Genomic DNA, 19,796 nt, shown 5'->3' with positions numbered 1-19,796 from the left:
AAATGAATTGATGAGAGACTAACTGTCATAAGTTGATCATGAACTGGGACTATTTAAACAACTATTAATAGAATTCAAACTGGTGTCAGTTGACAATGAACAACTGATAACTTAAAGTCCTTGGTAAATGTGAAAGACGCTTTGATTGACTCGAGACTCTTCAGCTTCTCCAACATCATTTTCCTATAAATAAGATGATAGTGATAAAAATGTGATGCAATATCAGTTAAAAAATATTTCAATATGTCTGATTCTGATGCATGCAGCAGCACTCATGTTCATGTTACTGAGCAGTCAACCCCTCGTTTAAAAGATATCAAGAGAAAGATGGAGATATATGTTTTTTAGAAGGTGATGTCAAAATGGGAAAAGATTCATGAGTTGAAGAGGGTGAGTGACAGTAGTGCTATTCCTACTCGTGCTCAGGAGGCAAGATCACTGAAATACCTTGAATGTTTTGAAGTTAGGCATGTTAGGCATTTGGTTGAAGACAAATGTCTTTTGGAGGCGATGCTATGGAAGGAGTGGCATGTTGTTGATAAGATTTCGAAATCTAGGGCATTTTCTAGAGTTTGAATTTATGAATTAAATGATTGGGTTAGGGTGTGGCTAGATTCAGTTGATTCCATGATATCTTCTGTAAAATGGGAACGTTGGTATTCTTAATGAAGTGTTATTTTCAATTTGTTGTGTTCTTATTTTCTTCAAATAATTCTGTTAGTGAAGCAATATTACTAATAATTTCTAAGATAAATCAATTAAACCAAGAATATTTCGAAAGTAAGAAAACTTAGCCTCGGGTAATGGTTTTGTGAAGATGTCAGCTGCTTGCTGTTCAGTTAAAATATATTCTAGTCGAATATCCTTCTTTAACGCATGATCCCTAATGAAGTGATGCCTGACATCTATATGCTTGGTCCTTGAGTGAAGAACTGGATTATAAGTGATAGCAATTGTGCTGGTATTATCACAAAATATGGGCGATTCAGTTGACGTTACTCCATAATCCTTCAGTTGTTGCTGAATCCAGATCAGTTGTGCACAACAGCTACCAGCAGCAAGCTATTCTGCTTCTGTTCTTGAGGTAGCTATGGATGTCTGCTTCTTGCTGAACCAAGAGATCAGTCTGTCTCCTAAGAACTGACAAGATCCACTTGTACTTTTGCGATCAAGCTTACATCCTGCATAATCTGCGTCTGAATATCCAACTAAATTGAAGGTGGAGTCTTTGGAATACCATAGCCCAACATTTTGCGTGTCCTTAAGATATCTCAGAATTCTTTTAGCAGCTGAGAAATGTGATTGCTTAGGATTTGCTTGAAATCTGGCACACATACAGACATCAAAAACAATATCAGGTCGACTGGCTGTTAGGTACAACAATGAACCTATTAATCCTCTATATAATGTCGCCTCTACTGATATTCCCCCTTCGTCAGTATCTAGTTTAACTGATGAGCTCATGGGAGTAGTTGCAGCTGAGCATGATTCCATACCAAATTTCTTTAGCAACTCCTTTTTATATTTTGTTTGACTAATGAATATACCAGTTTCCAGTTGCTTCACTTGCAGTACAAGAAAAAATGTCAGTTCACCCATCATGCTCATTTCAAACTTGTCCTGCATTAACTTAGCAAACTTTTCGCACAATTTGGGGTTAGTTGACCCAAATATTATATCATCAACATAAATTTGAACTAATAGAATATGATTATTTTTAGTAAATTTGAACAAGGTCTTATCAACTGATCCGACTGTAAAGTCATGATCAGTAATTTTGAAAGAGTTTCGTACCAAGCCCTGGGAGCTTGTTTAAGACCATATAATGCTTTGTTCAAATAGTATACATGATCAGGAAGTTTGTGATTTACAAAACCTGGAGGTTGTTCAACATATACTTCTTCTTGTAACTGACCGTTTAGGAATGCACTCTTCACATCCATCTGGTAAACTTTGAAGTTTTTGTGAGATGCATAAGCAATAAATATTCTGATTGCTTCTAATCTTTCAACTGGAGCATACGTCTCATCGTAGTCAATTCCTTCTTCTTTCCTATATCCTTGTGCTACTAGTCTTGCTTTGTTGCGTATAATTGAACCGTCCTCGTTTAGTTTATTCATGTACACCCATTTTGTACCTATAATGGTTTTTGAAGTTGGTCTTGGAACTAAGTTCCAGAAGTTATTGTGAGTGAACTGATTCAGCTCTTCTTGCATAGCATTTACCCAGTTTGGATCAGCAAGAGCTTCATCAGTTTTCTTTGGTTCCATTTGTGAGACAAAGGCTGAATGAATAAATAAATTTAACATTTGATTGCGAGTTCTTACTGGATCAGATGGATTTCCTATTACCAGTTGTGGTGGATGTGATTTTCTCCATCTGTACTCTGCATTTGTTGCATCAGCAACTTCTTCATTTGGTAACTGAATGCAGTTTTCAGCTTCAGTTGATGCCTCGTCAGCTGGTATTTGAATGTTATCAGTGTGCTTTAATAACTGATTGTCAGCATTGACTTCCTGCTCATTTAATTGATCTAATATCTCTGGTTCTGGTGTTTGAAAGATGTTTTGATTATTATGACTTTCATCTTTGTCATCATCTTCCAAACCGATATCTGTAAATCGATCAGCTAGCTCAACTTGATCAGTTGGCTTATCAGTTAGTACAGTTTCATCAAAATCAACATGCGCAGATTCTTCAACATTTAAAGTTTTCTTATTAAAGACTCTATAAGCTATACTAACTGATGAATATCGAAGGAATATTCTTTCTGCAGATTTGGCATCGAATGCTTTTAAGTAATTTTTACCATTATCATGAATAAAACATCTACAGCCGAATATTTTGAAATAAGTGATTATACTTTTTCTTCCATGCCAGATCTCATATGGTGTTTTCATATGATTCTTATTAATCATTGATCTGTTCTGAGTATAACATGCAGTGTTTACTGCCTCTACCCAAAATCTTTGAGAAATACCAGAATCAGCAAGCATTGTTCTAGCAGCTTCTTTAAGGGTTCGATTTTTTCTCTCAGCTACACCGTTTTGCTGAGGAGTTCTTGCTGCTGAGAGCTCATGCTTGATTCCAGCATTTTCTAGAAAGCCTGAAAGTGTTTGATTGATGAATTCAGTTCCTCGATCAGATCTGATTCGATCAATCCCAACTGATTTTTCATTTAAAAGTCTTTTAAAGAGTTAAATCAGTTGTGCAGCTGTATGGTCTTTGGATTTGAGAAAGATAACCCAAGCAAATCTTGAAAAATCATCTACGACCACCAAGGTGTATTTTATTCCCCCTAAGCTCATGACTGGTATTGGACCGAAGAGATCTATGTGCAATAGTTCTAAGCATCGGGATGAAGATTTACAGCCCTTGTTTTTGAAAGAAGATCGTACTTGTTTTGCATACTGACATGCTGAGAAAAGTTTTTCTTTTGAAAAATTTATTTTGGGAAAACCAGTTACAAGTTCATGTTTACTCAGATAAGCAATGGATTTAAAGTTTAAATGATTTAACCTTTTATGCCACAACCAGTTTTGAGATGATTTTGAAGCAATAAAGTAGACTGGTGCATGAGGCTGTTCATTCCAACTGACTTTATATGTGTTTCCACATCGTTTGCCAGTTAGTATGATTTCATCAGTTGATGTTTTAACTGAGCATGAGTTTTTATCTTATTGTACCGAGAATCCATTGTCGCATAACTGACAGATGCTAATCAAGTTATACTTCAGATTCTCTACTAATAAAACATCTTTAATAGTAAAGTTACCATGGATAAGCTTACCCTTACCCACGGTTTTACCTTTGGAATTATCTCTGAAACTGATGTTTGGACCACTATATTTGGTCAGTTGAGATAACATACTTGCATCTCCTGTCATTTGTCGTGAGCAACCGCTGTCCAAATACCATATTGAATTTTTATATGTACCTGTTACCTGCAAGCACACACATAATATGATTTGGTACCCATATCTATTTGGGTCCAAAACTTATTAGTCCCTTTGGAACCCATACTTGGTTTAGTCTAACTGACTTTCCAGTACCTGTATTCCAAATGATTTTTCTCGGCTTTTGTGTGCTTGGTGAGTAGTGTACAGATGATACAGTATTTGTTTTAGTCTTATTCAACTGATTGTTCAATATGTATCTCTTCTAAACTGGCTTGCAGTTATAGTAATTGACATAGCCATTCGAATAGTTTTTCTGAAATCTTTTTGATGACCCGCTTTGTGAATCAGTTGAAAGCTTTTGGCTATGGCCAATCCCATATCTTCTAGTCTTGTTCAACTTTTCAGTAGGTTGTTCAATCAGTTTACTGGGCTCAATTTGTTCTTGTACCACTGCTGATTTGACAAAGTGAATGTACTTCCCTTTGTTCATTGTCAGCTTTGGTCGAGTATCATTTGAAAACGTTTCTCCTTGATTACTGAACCCTAAACCAGTTTATCAGAAACTGATTTTTGTGAATTCTGCATCTCATTCAGTGCAGTAGACGACTTATTCCAAGATTGAATGAGTTCAGTATGTTTTGAATTTTCAAGGATCAATTTCTGGATCAGTGACTGATCTTTCTTTCTCTCTGCTTTTAACTCAGCAATTTCCCTTTTTAGACTCAACCCATCAACTGATTCATCAGTTTTGGTTTTATTGTCCATGGGATCATTTTGCTTTGACTTTATTTCCTCAAATGATGATGCAAGTTTCTGGTACTCATTTACCATTTCATGCAATGTTAAAGTGAGTTCTTCTCGTGTAAAATCAGTTGAAATAAAATCAAATACCTGTTGACTTGTAGATTCTGCTTCTGTATCATTGGCCATTAGACATTTGACTTCCTCTTCATCACTTGAGCTATATGAGCTTTCTGGTTCTGATTCGTCACTATCAGTTTCTGCCCATTTGGATTTGTTCTCTTCAGCTAATAGAACCTCATGTTTCTATCTCTAGGTTTTCTTATCATCTCTGGGTCTTCTCTTATGCTCATATGATTTCTTTCTTCTGTCAGTTGATCCTTGACTGTCCTTTTTAGGTTTAGGACAACCAACAATATAATGACATGTTTTGCCACAATTGTAGCAAGCATTTATTTCTTCTTTGGAATTGTTTCTCTGGTATTGCTTCTGAAAGTTTCCTTGGTTCTTTCTCATGAACCTCCCAAACTTTTTGATGAATAATGACATAGCATCGTTGCTTAACTGATCGGCAGATTTCTCGACTGAACTAGTTGATTCAGTTCTTACAGCTGCTAGAGCAGTTGTAGCTGTAGGAGTAAATGGTTCTCCTTCTCTGCTCTGCAATTCAAATTCATAAGCCTTTAAATCAGCAAATAGTTCATAAATTTCGATCTGGTTCAAGTCTTTAGATTCTCTCATAGCCATAGTTTTGACATCACATTCCTTTGGAAGACCTCTCATCACTTTTAGTGCAACCTCTTTGTTAGTATACACTTTTCCGAGTGCATTTAATTCATTTACAATACTGCTCACCCTTTCATCATACTCATTCATTGATTCTCCAACCTTCATTTTGATATTGTCAAATTTCTGAACAGCAACAGAGAGTTTATTTTCTTTTGTTTGATCATTTCCTTCATATAACTGAATCAACTTTTCCCAAATTTCTTTGCTGTTTTGCACATCTTTATTTTGTTGAATGTTGCTTTGTCCAGTGTTTTGTATAGAGTATCTTTGGCCACATTGTCAAGATTGGCTTTTCTTTTGTCCTCAGTTGTCCGCTCTTCTCTAGGCTTTTGAATTCTCTGTGGTGCCCCTTCAGTTATGGCAATTGCTGTATTTGCTTTTAGAATCTTCATGGGTCCGTCTGTTATGACATACCACATGTCATCATCTTGTGCAGCTAAGTGAGCCTGCATTCTGATTTTCCAGTCATCGAAATCTTCTCTTGAGAATATAGGAATTTTATTGAATGAAGTCATGCTAGAAGATTTATAGATCAGAAGTATTCAAGAACAAGATTCAACTGCCCTGATACCACTTGATAGGATCGATTGACGTGTCAAGAGTGTTTAGAAGGGGGGGGGGGGGGGTTGAATAAACACTCTCAATTAATATTGGTATTTTCGAATTTTTGAGTTCAGTTTGGTAACAAACTGATTCTCGGAATCTTGTTGGTCAATATTAATCAGTTAAACTGAGGTAGTTGCGGAAGGTAACTGACTGACAGATAGAATACAGAACTGAATAAAATACACAAGGATTGTTTCTGGATGTTCGGAGAATTCAATTACTCCTACGTCACCCCTTATATCACAAGGATAGGATTTCCACTAAAAGACTTTGATCCAATACAACACTTGTACAGACCCACTTCAGTTAGGACTTGCCCACTGCCTAAACTGAAACTCTTATTGTTACAAAATGATCTCTGTGCGTAACTGATCTTAGCACTATTGAATTAACAAATATTACAGAGTGCTAGTTTGCTCAACTTGTAGCCTTGATTGCTACGAATAAATCAAGTAAGAGTGAACTGAGATTTTGACAGAGTAATAGCAAGTTTTGAATGGTGTATCGTTACTTCTTCTTTTTCTTCTGCCATATTTATACTCTTCTTTTCCAACGGTAATCTTGAGATAAATTTGAATCTTTGTATCCGTTGGTTTCCACTTGATTATTCCTTCGATATTGTTTGCTTCATTTATTGTAATTCGGCTTCTTAATTGCTTTGTCCGGAATGCGTTGTTTTAAGTAGTCTTGGTTGTTGTGCGGCGCTCTTGTAATCTGTTATGTCTTCTTTGTTCTTTCCCGAGACATCTTCAGTTGAGAGACTTTAAGGCATTCGGCTGAATGTTTTAACTGATCAGTTCCAACTGATCAGTTTACTTTGTATCATTGTATCAGCTGATTTCAGTTGATAAGTTCAGTTGCCGAATTTGCTTTCACGTATTAGTTGATTCATATTTTGTTAATCGATTGATTCATGTTTTGTCAAACTCCAGAATCTAGTTTCCAACAATAATTTGAAAAAATTTGATGCAAAATTTGCAGAAGGAATATTTTTGGGTTATTCATCTGTAAGTAAAGCTTATAGAGTTTTTAATAAATGTAATTTGAATATAGAAGAATCGATTCACGTTGTATTTGATGAATCACGACTAACTGATAAACCAACTGATCCAGTTGAGCTGGTTGATCGCTTTACAGATATAAGTTTGGAGGAGGATAGTGAAGAAGAAGCTCATATCAATCAAAATCTTCTTCAAACAACAGAACTAGAAGTAGTGGATCAATCAGTTGAACAAGAAATTATTCTTGACAATCAGTTGGTGGAGCAAAACGATGATATTCAAATAACAACTGAAGCAACATCAATTGAAACTGAAGAAAACGTTCAGTTACCAACTCAAACAATTGCTGAAATTGATCTAACCAATTTTTAATACAGATAGAAGAAATCACATCCACCAGAATTGGTGATAGGTAATCCATCTGGTTCGATAAGAACTAGGAATCAAATGATTAATTTGTTTATTGATTCATTTTTTGTTTCCCAACTAGAGAGACATATTCAATGATATTTTAAAAGCTGTTTGATATGACCAAAGTGCATCATTAAGTCGTAGGGATCAATATTTTTTTTTGAATTAACAGTTGTTTCCAAAATTTGTTTTATCTCCCTATTAGCTAATTCAACTTGCCCATTTGTTTGAGGATGATAAAGAGTAGTTACTTTGTGAGTAATATCATATTTTTTCATTAATGAAGCAAATGGTTTATTAACAAAGGGAGTTCTCCCATCACTTATCATGGCTCGACGAATTCCAAATCTACAAAAAATATTTTCTTTTAAAAATTTGATGACGATTTTATGATCATTTGTTCGACATGGAATTGCCTCTATCCATTTGGAAACATAATCAACTGCAACTAAAATATATAAGTATCCAAACGACGGTGGAAAAAGTCCCATAAAATCAATTCCCCAACAGTCAAATATTTCAATTTCAATGATAGGATTCAAAGGCATAATGTTTCTTTTTGAAATCGCACCCAATTTTTGACAATTTTCACAGATCTTGTAGATTTCGTGGGTGTCTTTAAACAAAGTGTGCCATTAAATCCACATTGCAAGATTTTTGAAGCCGTTTCTTTGAAGAAAAATGTCCTCCGCATGCTTCTGAATGACAAAATTTAATGACACTACTTACCTCATTGTCCGGTATGCAACGTCGAAAAATTTGATCTGAACAATACTTGAACATATACGGATCATCCCAATAAAAGTTTTTTACCTCATTCAAAAATTTTATTTTATCTTGGGAATTCCATTGCAGTGCCATTTTTCCTGTCACAAGAAAATTTACTATGTTAGCAAGCCAAGGTGTAGTAGTAACTGAAAATAGATGTTCATCAAGAAAATTATCATCAATTGGTGTCATTCCACAAGATGATCCTGTTACTAGTCTCGATAAATGATCGGCTACGACTTTCTTGGTTCCTTTTTTATCTTTGATCACAATGTCAAATTAATGGAGCAACAAAATCCATCGTATCAGTCGTGGCTTTGCATCCTCTTTGATCAACAAATATCTAATAGTAGAATGATCAGTAAACACAATAGTTGTTGATCCAATCAAATAAGAACGAAATTTATCTAATGCAAATATTACAACAAGTAGTTCTTTTTCGGTTTTGGAGTAATTCATTTGAGCATTGTTTAAAGTTCTATTTGCATAATATATCACATAAGGCTTACCGTTTCTTCTTTGACCCAATACTGCACCGACTGCATAATCACTCGCGTCGCACATGATTTCAAATGGTAAAGACCAATCAGGAGGTTGCATGATAGGAGTTGATGTTAAATGTCGAATGATTTTATCAAAATCATTTTGAAATTCTTGAGTCCACTTAAATGCAGTGTCTTTTGCAAAGAGGTTACAAATGGGTTTAGAAATTAAAACTAAAGTCCTTTATAAACCTCCTGAGCGAATTTCTTTAATGGCTAAAATCCAGAATATCTCAAAAATGAGCGAATTTCTTTAATGGCTTTTCGAGGGGGTAAATTGGCAATGACATCAACTTTTGCTTTATCAACTTCAATTCCATCAGATGACACGACATGTCCGAAAACAATTCCAGAAGTAATCATGTAATGAAATTTTTCTCAATTTAAAATAAGGCCTTTTTCCTTGCAACTTTTTAAAACTTTTTCCAAATTTTCAAGACAATTATCAAATGTATTCCCAAAAAAGTCAAATCATCCATGAAAATTTCCAAACAATTTTCAACCATGTCGCAAAAAATTCTTAGCATACATCTTTGAAATGTTGCCGGGGCATTGCATAAACCAAATAGCATCCTTCTGAATGCAAATGTTCCAAAAGGACATGTGAATGTAGTTTTTTCTTGATCTTCGAGAGCAATGAGAATTTGATAATAGCATGAATATCCGTCAAGAAAACAGTAGTAGGATGACCTGCTACTCTTTCTAAAATTTGATCCAAAAATGGTAATGGAAAATGATCTTTTCTAGTAGCTTCATTTAATTTTCTATAATCAATACACATCTGCCAACTAGATAGGACTCGACTTGTTAACAATTCACTTTTTTCATCTTTTATCACTGTAATGCCAGATTTTTTTTGAACTACTTGTGTTGGACTTACTATCGGCAATAGGGTAGATAATTCCAACCTCAAGTAGTTTGAGAACTTCGGTTTTCACAACATCTTTTATATGTGGATTTAATCTCCTTTGTGATTGTTGAGATGTTTTAGCATTTTCTTCTAAATGAATTTTGTGCGTGCAAATTAGTGTATTAATGCCCTTGAGATCTTTTAATGTCCAACCAATTGTATTTCTATGTCTTTTAAGCATATAAAATAATTTACCTTCTTGATCACTTGCTAGTTTGGAAGAAATTATCACCGGATATGTTTCATCTTGTGGGGACCCGGACGCTAATCAAGTTTTTAATCATTGGGACAATTTAATCAATTATAAAACAGGGTCTAATTTATTTTTTTTTTTTTTTTTTTTAATGCGGAAGGTAATGGAATCAAACTCCTATACATATCAGTATAAAAGCATAAATCTCAAACATCATACAATAATTTACATCTCAGGTTCAACAACCACTATCAAGTGTTCAAACCCTAGCTCTAATCCAAGTCCGGTATCACCACTCTAATCTCGATCTGTCTTCACCTCTGTGACCCTGAACCTGTCCCACCTGTTGCCATGTACACATACAAACAAGACAACAGCCGGATAACTCCGGTGAGATATAAATATCCCAGTATAAACAATGTATTAAATGCAATCGTATAAAACATATATAAAAGCATAAACAAACATCAAAACATGTATCCAATCTGACTACATGAATCAATGACTCGTGATCTAATCTTATCTTATCTCAAATCTAGGGATCACAATCTAATTTAGACTTTGGTATGCTGTATCGAATGAGTCTGAGATAGACGTCGATCTACATCTGAAGCTCTTCGATACACCGTAAGTCTAGAGTCTTATCGATTTTGAAAAAGACTCGGCGGTTCTGCCCTAGCTAGGATGTCTGCCCTAGACTCGGACTCTGACTCTATTCTAAGTCAATTCATTAACATATCAATCTGATAATCTGCAAATATCTATGCAATAAAATAAAGTATGTGATTTAGGGAAACTCAAGTCAAACCTAACTCGAGTTGCGCGATCCCGAATCAACATTTATTTATACCTTTCTTGCTGTCTTTCTGAATCTGTCGAAGTCTCGAACACAAGGTCTGTCACTACTCAATCTGGCAATGACAATATCAATATACTGTATCAATATTCTAATCAATTCACAACATCTTTGTTTTATCAAATTCTGACAGTACAACAGTACAGTCTTGCGATACTGATAATCCTATATCAGTCTGTACCAATTCCAATCATTTACAATCAACCACGATACACATCTGATATCAATTCTAGTCAATTTCATTCCGAAGTTCATAACAATTCCATATTCAATCCGTATCTTAATCTGACTTCGCTTCTACGCTGTCTAACATGTCAAGAACAACATATATTACGTGTATTCAATTCTAACAACATCATAATTTCAAAACATGTCAAAACGTAGTAAAACTTACGTCCAGTAGAAGCCTACGTTGCTAGGAACACGGTACCGAAGTCGGATTTAAAATCTAACGGACGGATTGAAATATAAAGGCGTAAGGATTTTTCGAAAGTTTCCTGAGCTTCTCTTTTCTTCTGAGATTACAAATATTGTCGTATAAACATATATATATCCAAACTTTGCATGTCATTGAAACGTGGAACTTTTCTCCATTCTTAAGCGGCGCTCGAGCGGTGCAAATCTACCGCTCGAGCGCGGTAGGTTCTGTCCACGCTTTTCTTGTGGCTTGGTCGGCGCTCGGGCGGTAATAATGTACCGCTCGGGCGCGACCTTTTCTGCCCAAGCACTATCGAAATGCATCCTTTGGCGCTCGGGCGGTTGGAATCTACCGCTCGGGCGCGGCCCTCACTGCCCGAGAAATTTCAAAATGCACCTTTGGCCCGGAACATATTTGTGATGAACACTGGCGCTCGAGCGGTCAAAAACTACCGCTCGGGCGCCAGACTCTCTGTCCACATATTATGAAATTCATATGCTTGGCCCGATTGGTCTCGTAATAGCCCTTTAATAATCACATTAAATTAGTATTCCATACTCATCTCGATTAAACATCTATAATCGTAATTTAACATGATATAAAATCTTGGGCATTACATTTCTCCCCCCCTAAGATACGATTTCGTCCTCGAAATCTTAGGCATTTCATTATATCAACAAGGAGTATATATAGAACTGTATCAAAATTTACATCATCGAAACAACTCTGGGAATTCTTGTCTCATATCTGATTCAGTCTCCCAAGTTGCTTCTTCTACACCATGACGAGTCCATTGCACTTTCACAAGTGGAATCGTCTTCGTTCTGAGCTGTTTTTCTTTACGATCGATGATCTGGATCGGTTTTTCAATATAGCTTAGTGATTCATCCAGCTCAGCCTCGTCTGGTTGAATAGCATGTGAAGCATCAGGAAGGTACTTCCTCAATAATGATACATGAAAGACATCATGTATCCCTGATAATGAAGGCGGTAGGGCAAGTCGATAGGCACGATCTCCTATCTTTTCGAGAATCTCATAAGGCCCAATATATCGCGGAGACAATTTCCCTTTCTTGCCAAATCTGACAACTCCTCTGAAAGGTGAAATCTTTAGAAATACTCGGTCTCCTACTTCAAATACCAACGGTCTACGTCGAACATTGGCATATTTGGCCTGTCTGTCTTGTGCTGCCTTCATTTTCTTTCGAATTAGCTTCACTTTTTCTGTCATATCTCTGATCATGTCTGGTCCAATCTCAGGTACTTCAGAGATATCATCCCAATAGAGAGGGGATCTACACTTCTTTCCGTACAACGCTTCAAATGGTGCCATCTCAATACTCGTCTGATAGCTGTTGTTGTACGAAAACTCACAAAGAGGCAATGCATCTTGCCAATTAGTGCTAAAATCTAGCACTACTGCTCTCAGCATATCCTCCAGTGTCTGGATAGTCCGCTCTGACTGTCCGTCGGTCTGTGGATGATATGCGGTACTCAGATGTAACTTAGTACCGATAGCCTGCTGCAAACTCTGCCAGAAGTGCTAAGTAAATCGAGGATCACGATCTGATACAATCGATTTCGGCACTCCATGCAATCTGACCACTTCTCTGACATAGATCTCTGCCATCTGGTCAAATCTGTATGTCATCTTGTACGGTATAAAGCATGCAGATTTGGTTAATCTGTCAATCACGACCCAAATCGCATCACAACCTTTGGAGGAACGTGGCAACTGTGTCGCAAAATCCATGGAAATGTGATCCCATTTCCACTCAGGAATGGACAAGCTCTGTAATAAACCTCCTGATTTCTTTCTTTTTGCTTTCACCTGCTGGCAATTCAGGCATTTGGAAACAAATTCGGCGATGTCAGTCTTCATTTGTTTCCACCAGAACTGTCTTTTCAAATCGTTATACATCTTTCTGCCACCAGGATGAATGCTAAATCGACTGTTGTGCGCTTCTGACAATATCTGTCATTTCAAATATGAAATATTTGGCACCACTAGACGATTATTCACATACAAAACGTTATCACGTACTTGATACTCTGATCGATGTCCTGCTCTAACCATCGATATTGATTTCTGTACATTCTGATCAACTTTCTGAGCTGCCTTAATTCTCATAATCAGCTCTGGTTCTACTTGCACCGTATAGAGTCTCAACGGTCTATAATCTGTTTCAAATTCTAATCCAGACAAACAGCAGTCTTCTATCAAACTTGAAACACCCATCGTCGATAAGGATAAAGAACATACCTTTCGACTTAATGCATCTGCTGCTACATTAGACTTTCCTTGATAGTATTTGATTTCACAATCAAAATCCTTAAGCAAATCTAGCCATCTTCGCTGTCTCATATTCAATTCGGATTGTGAAAACAGATATTTCAAACTCTTATGATCAGAATATATCTCAAACTTTTCACCATAAAGATAATGTCGCCATATCTTTAATGCAAAGACAATGGCTGCCAATTCAAGGTCATGAATTGGATAACGAGCCTCATGTGGTTTAAGCTGCCTTGAGGCATAAGCGATAACATGCCCTTGTTGCATCAGCACATATCCCAACCCTCTGTGAGAAGCGTCGCAATAAACCACAAAATCACCAGTAGCAGATGGTATAGTCAACACCGGTGCACTGGTCAACCTCTTCTTCAACTCCAGAAAACTGGTCTCACATTCTTCAGACCAAACAAATGGAGTATTCTTCTGAGTCAGCTGAGTAATTGGTTTAGCTATACTCGAGAAATCTTTAATGAAACGACGGTAGTATCCTGCTAAACCCATGAAACTGCGAATTTCAGGCACTGATGTCGGTCTTGGCCAAGAAATCACGGCTTGCACTTTACTGGGATCAACTGATATCCCATCTCCGGATATAATATGACCTAGAAATACTACCTGTCTTAGCCAAAACTCACATTTCGACAGTTTAGCATATAACTTCTCAGCCCTTAGAATTCGCAACACAGTTCTTAGATGCTCAGCATGCTCACTCATATTCTTTGAATAAATCAAAATATCATCGATGAAAATAATCACAAAATCATCGAGATATTTCTGGAATACACGGTTCATCAATCCCATGAATACAGCTGGAGCATTCGTCAGACCAAATGGCATGACAATAAATTCATAGTGTCCGTACCTGGTTCTGAATGCTGTCTTTGAGATATCAGAATCTCTGACTCTCAGCTGATGATATCCCGATCTCAAATCGATTTTGGAATATACTGAAGAACCCTGCAACTGATCAAATAAATCATCTATACGAGGCAAAGGATATTTATTCTTTATCGTTGCCTTGTTTAGTTGCCGATAGTCGATGCAGAGTCTCATCGATCCATCTTTCTTTCTTACAAACAGTACTGGAGCACCCCAAGGAGACACATTCGGTCTGATGTACCCCTTGGCCAGTAAATCTTCCAACTGCTCCTTCAATTCTTTCAATTCAACTGGTGCCATTCTGTACGGAGCTCTAGAAATCGGTACTGTACCTGGCATCAGTTCAATGCTGAAGTCTATCTCTCTAACTGGAGGTAATCCCGGAATCTCATCTGGGAAGACGTCAGCAAAATCCCGTACCACTGGCAGATCTGCCAATGCTGGACTCGACTTCAGTAAATCTACTGAATATACAAGGAACCCTTCTGCTCCTTTCTGTAATAATCGAGTCATAGATAATACGGATATTAAAGGAATTCTCGATCTAGAACCCTTACCGTAAAATTTCCACTCTTCAGCCATATCTGGTCTGAATCTCACTATCTTGTGGAAACAATCAACTATCGCTCTGTACTTGGTTAGCATATCAACACCGATAATACAATCAAAATCTGACAACCCAAGTACGATGCAATCTAACTCAATCTCATGCCCGTCATACTGTAGTACACAATGGTTAACCGAATTCACTGATATCAAACCCATCCCCAACGGAGAAGAGACAGACACTACAGTAGCTAACGACTCTACAGGCAATGCATGACTCAATGCAAATCGTTCTGAAATAAATGTGTGTGAAGCACCGGTATCAATTAATACGTAAGCAGGATAACCACATAAAGAACAATTACTTGCCACCACGTCATCTGGTGCTTCCTGGGCCTGCTCCTCTGTCAAAGCGAAGACTCTGGCCTGCTGTCTCGGAGGCTGACCAACTGTCTGGCTTCCTCCTGGCCTCTGCTGTGACTGAACTGGCGCTGACTGAAAGGTGTAACAGCCGCTGATCGTCTCTCAATCTGTGCTGCTGATCCTGATGACTCGGCCCCCTGAGATCTTTGGGAACCTCTCTGGGGACACACTTTAGCAAAGTGTCCCGGCTGTTTACAGAAGTTGCAACTACCAGTCACTCCCTTGCATTGCTCAGTAGCATGTCTTCCCCCGCAAGTCTTGCAATAAACTCCAGTGTAACTCTGGCTCAATCTGGAACCACCGGAGCTGGAAGAACTGCTGCCAGATTTCTTGAATTGCTTTCCTCTGGCTTTCAAAAATTCTTTCTTTCCTCCACTACTGCTGCCACTCTCAAATCTGGGAGGTGGTTGCTGTGGTCTCGGTGCTGGAGGCACAAATGAAGCTCCTTTCTGTCTTATCAGACCGGCTTCTGCTCCCTTGGCTCTGTTCAGGGCATCAGTAAAATTATCGGGTCGCCCTGTGTTCACAAATGTGAAAATGTCGGGGTTCAGGCCATTGATGAACTGATCAGCAGTAGCTTCTTCGCTGTCAGCCACATGTGGAGCAAATTTCAGCAAGGAGGAGAACTTTGACACGTATTCTTCTATGTTCATCGGTCCTTGCTTTAGATTGGCAAACTCCGCCCCCTTATCCTTCCGGTACGACACTGGAAAGAATCGTTGATAAAATTCAGTTCTAAATATATTCCAGGTAATCATCGTACCTCTATGCTCCATGGCTCTCTTTCTCGTGATCCACCAGTCCTTAGCAACATCGTGCAGCTGATGTCCAATCAATTTCACTCTCTTCTCATCCGTATACTCCAAGGATTCGAACAACATCTCTATATCATCGAGCCAACTCTCGCACTCTACAGCGTTCTCTATGCCTTTCAAGGTCGGCGGATGAAATGACTGAAAACGTTTCAATAACGTTTCCATTGGAGTCGGTGTGACATCCATTGGAGTATTTGATGTACTTCCCTGTTCTGGTACTCGTCTCGGAGGCATATCTGATAATCAAATAGATTAATACCAAATACCACAATTCTGTTTCAATCCTCCTCTGATCATCTTACTGCTGATCTAGAATCAGTACTGATCCAATCTCAATAAAACATATTACTATATCAAATCAGATAAACAAGTAACATGTAATAAAGCAGTAAGACATGCTAGCATTCAAAAGCAGGAAAGAAAACCTCAATCTAACCCGCTCACTAGTAGCTTCTTCTATCTCAATTTAAAGGATCTATCAGTTCTGACTATCTCAATCTAAAGGATCTATCGCTCTGATACCACCTGTTGTGGGGACCCGGACGCTAATCAAGTTTTTAATCATTGGGACAATTTAATCAATTATAAAACAGGGTCTAAATTTTTTTTTGTTTTTAAATGCGGAAGGTAATGGAATCAAAATCCTATACATATCAGTATAAAAGCATAAATCTCAAACATCATACAATAATTTACATCTCAGGTTCAACAACCACTATCAAGTGTTCAAACCCTAGCTCTAATCCAAGTCCGGTATCACCACTCTAATCTCGATCTGTCTTCACCTCTGTGACCCTGAACCTGTCCCACCTGTTGCCATGTACACATACAAACAAGACAACAGCCGGATAACTCCGGTGAGATATAAATATCCCAGTATAAACAATGTATTAAATGCAATCGTATAAAACATATATAAAAGCATAAACAAACATCAAAACATGTATCCAATCTGACTACATGAATCAATGACTCGTGATCTAATCTTATCTTATCTTAAATCTAGGGATCCCAATCTAATTTAGACTTTGGTATGCTGTATCGAATGTGTCTGAGATAGACGTCGATCTACATCTGAAGCTCTTCGATACACCGTAAGTCTAGAGTCTTATCGGTTCTGAAAAAGACTCGGCGGTTCTGCCCTAGCTAGGCTGTCTGCCCTAGACTCGGACTCTGACTCTATTCTAAGTCAATTCATTAACATATCAATCTGATAATCTGCAAATATCTATGCAATAAAATAAAGTATGTGATTTAGGGAAACTCAAGTCAAACCTAACTCGAGTTGTGCATTCCCGAATCAACATTTATTTATACCTTTCTTGCTGTCTTTCTGAATCTGTCGAAGTCTCGAACACAAGGTCTGTCACTACTCAATCTGGCAATGACAATATCAATATACTGTATCAATATTCTAATCAATTCACAACATCTTTGTTTTATCAAATTCTGACAGTACAACAGTACAGTCTTGCGATACTGATAATCCTATATCAGTCTGTACCAATTCCAATCATTTACAATCAACCACGATACAAATCTGATATCAATTCTAGTCAATTTCATTCCGAATTTAATAACAATTCCATATTCAATCCGTATCTTAATCTGACTTCGCTTCTACGCTGTCTAACATGTCAAGAACAACATATATGACGTGTATTCAATTCTAACAACATCATAATTTCAAAACATGTCAAAACGTAGTAAAACTTACGTCCAGTAGAAGCCTGCGTTGCTAGGAACACGGTACCAAAGTCGGATTTAAAATCTAACGGACGGATTGAAATATAAAGGCGTAAGGATTTTTCGAAAGTTTCCTGAGCTTCTCTTTTCTTCTGAGATTACAAATATTGTCGTATAAACATATATATATCCAAACTTTGCATGTCTTTGAAACGTGGCACTTTTCTCCATTCTTAAGCGGCGCTCGAGCGGTGCAAATCTACCGCTCGAGCGCGGTAGGTTCTGTCCACGCTTTTCTTGTGGCTTGGTCGGCGCTCGGGCGGTAATAATGTACCGCTCGGGCGCGACCTTTTCTACCCAAGCACTATCGAAATGCATCCTTTGGCGCTCGGGCGGTTGGAATCTACCGCTCGGGCGCGGCCCTCACTGCCCGAGAAATTTCAAAATGCACCTTTGGCCCAGAACATATTTGTGATGAACATTGGCGCTCGAGCGGTCAAAAACTACCGCTCGGGCGCCAGACTCTCTGTCCACATATTATGAAATTCATATGCTTGGCCCGATTGGTCTCGTAATAGCCCTTTAATAATCACATTAAATTAGTATTCCATACTCATCTCGATTAAACATCTATAATCGTAATTTAACATGATATAAAATCTTGGGCATTACACATCTTCTCCAAGAAATGCATACTTCAATTCTTCTGGCAAGTGTTTTAACTCCAATATGGGTGGTTCGTCTTTGTTCTCATATTTTCCCTCAAATTCTTTATCTGATCCTAGTAACGAGTGATACCTGATAAAATCATCAAGATCAATTTCAATATTTTCTTTAACATTATTAATTAAACAAATATCTAATTGGTCACGACTACTCCCTTTTTCAATGTTTTCTTCCACAAGAGTTTCAATAAGATTTTCATCTTCACTTTCATCTCCTTGTCATGTGGTTGCTTACAAAGATTAAAAACATTAAGCTCCAAGGTCATGTTACCAAATGACAACTTAATTATTCCATTCATGCAATTAATTAGAGCATTAGAAGTTACTAAAAATGGACAACCCAAAATTAAAGGAATTGCATTACAAGCTCAGTCGTCAAGCCTCAATTATTAAGTTTAAATGCTTTATATGATTTATATGATTATGCCTGCATAAGTACATGAATTATATGTTTACGTCACATGTTTAATAGCTTTATGAGAATATATGATTTATGTAGAGCCCAATTTCAGTACACGTAAAAACCCATGCATGTATTTAATTGTAAAACCATTTATTTAATTTTAAAATGATTTTTATCGAATCATGTTTTATAAATTTGCATTATTTTAAATTATTTATGTTCCGTCATGCACGTTAAAATATTTTCTTGAGTTTAATGTTTCAGGCGATTATTCGACGCAGGATCGAGGAAAAGAGACCGGTGACAATTTTTGGGTAATTTTAAAATGCGGTATTTTATTTTAAATTGGAAAGGCATTTTAAATGATATATTATTTTTAAGCATTTTAATAGCCTAATTAAATTATTAGGTAATTATATGATTTCAAACTTTTAAAGTTGTAGCACTTGTGCATTTTATTTAAATTTAAGAAATCTAGTGGGGTTAATATGGAATTTACTTTACATTAGCATGTTAAATAATTGTTATATATATTTTAATCATATTAATTAGCCCTAATTGCCCCACTAATACACACGCACGTTACAATTTTTTATATATCAAAACACACGCACACACGCTTACACACACACCTACACATATAACACATACACATATTTCTCTTGTTACCATTTCATCATTTTAAAAGAAAATTTTAGGGTTCTTGGCACTAGAGCAGCCGCCGCCCCTCCCCTGATTATTTCCAGCAAATTTTCGTTGGTTTTGTTGCAAGAAAATTGTTCCACGATCGTTCCGGATCAAGCCTCGCACCGTTTCCGCTTCGGTGTCGCCGTATCTTGAGTTTTTCATATAAAAAGGTACGTATATTCTATTTTTCCTGCGTTGATCA

The 19,796-nt window shown here is 37.1% G+C and overlaps 1 protein-coding gene across 1 annotated transcript in view; it reads left to right on the top strand.

The window, feature by feature from the left end:
* The window catches only part of LOC140817873 (uncharacterized), a 46,481-nt gene that overhangs the window by 469 nt on the left and 26,216 nt on the right, over window positions 1–19,796 (top strand). The gene's annotated exons all lie outside the window — the stretch shown is intronic.

This window comes from Primulina eburnea, chromosome 17 (assembly GCF_022965805.1).
Source record: "Primulina eburnea isolate SZY01 chromosome 17, ASM2296580v1, whole genome shotgun sequence".
NCBI classification, from domain to species: Eukaryota; Viridiplantae; Streptophyta; class Magnoliopsida; order Lamiales; family Gesneriaceae; genus Primulina; species Primulina eburnea.
Note: the sequence above shows the minus strand (reverse complement) of the source record. Positions and strands in the feature narration are given on the sequence as shown.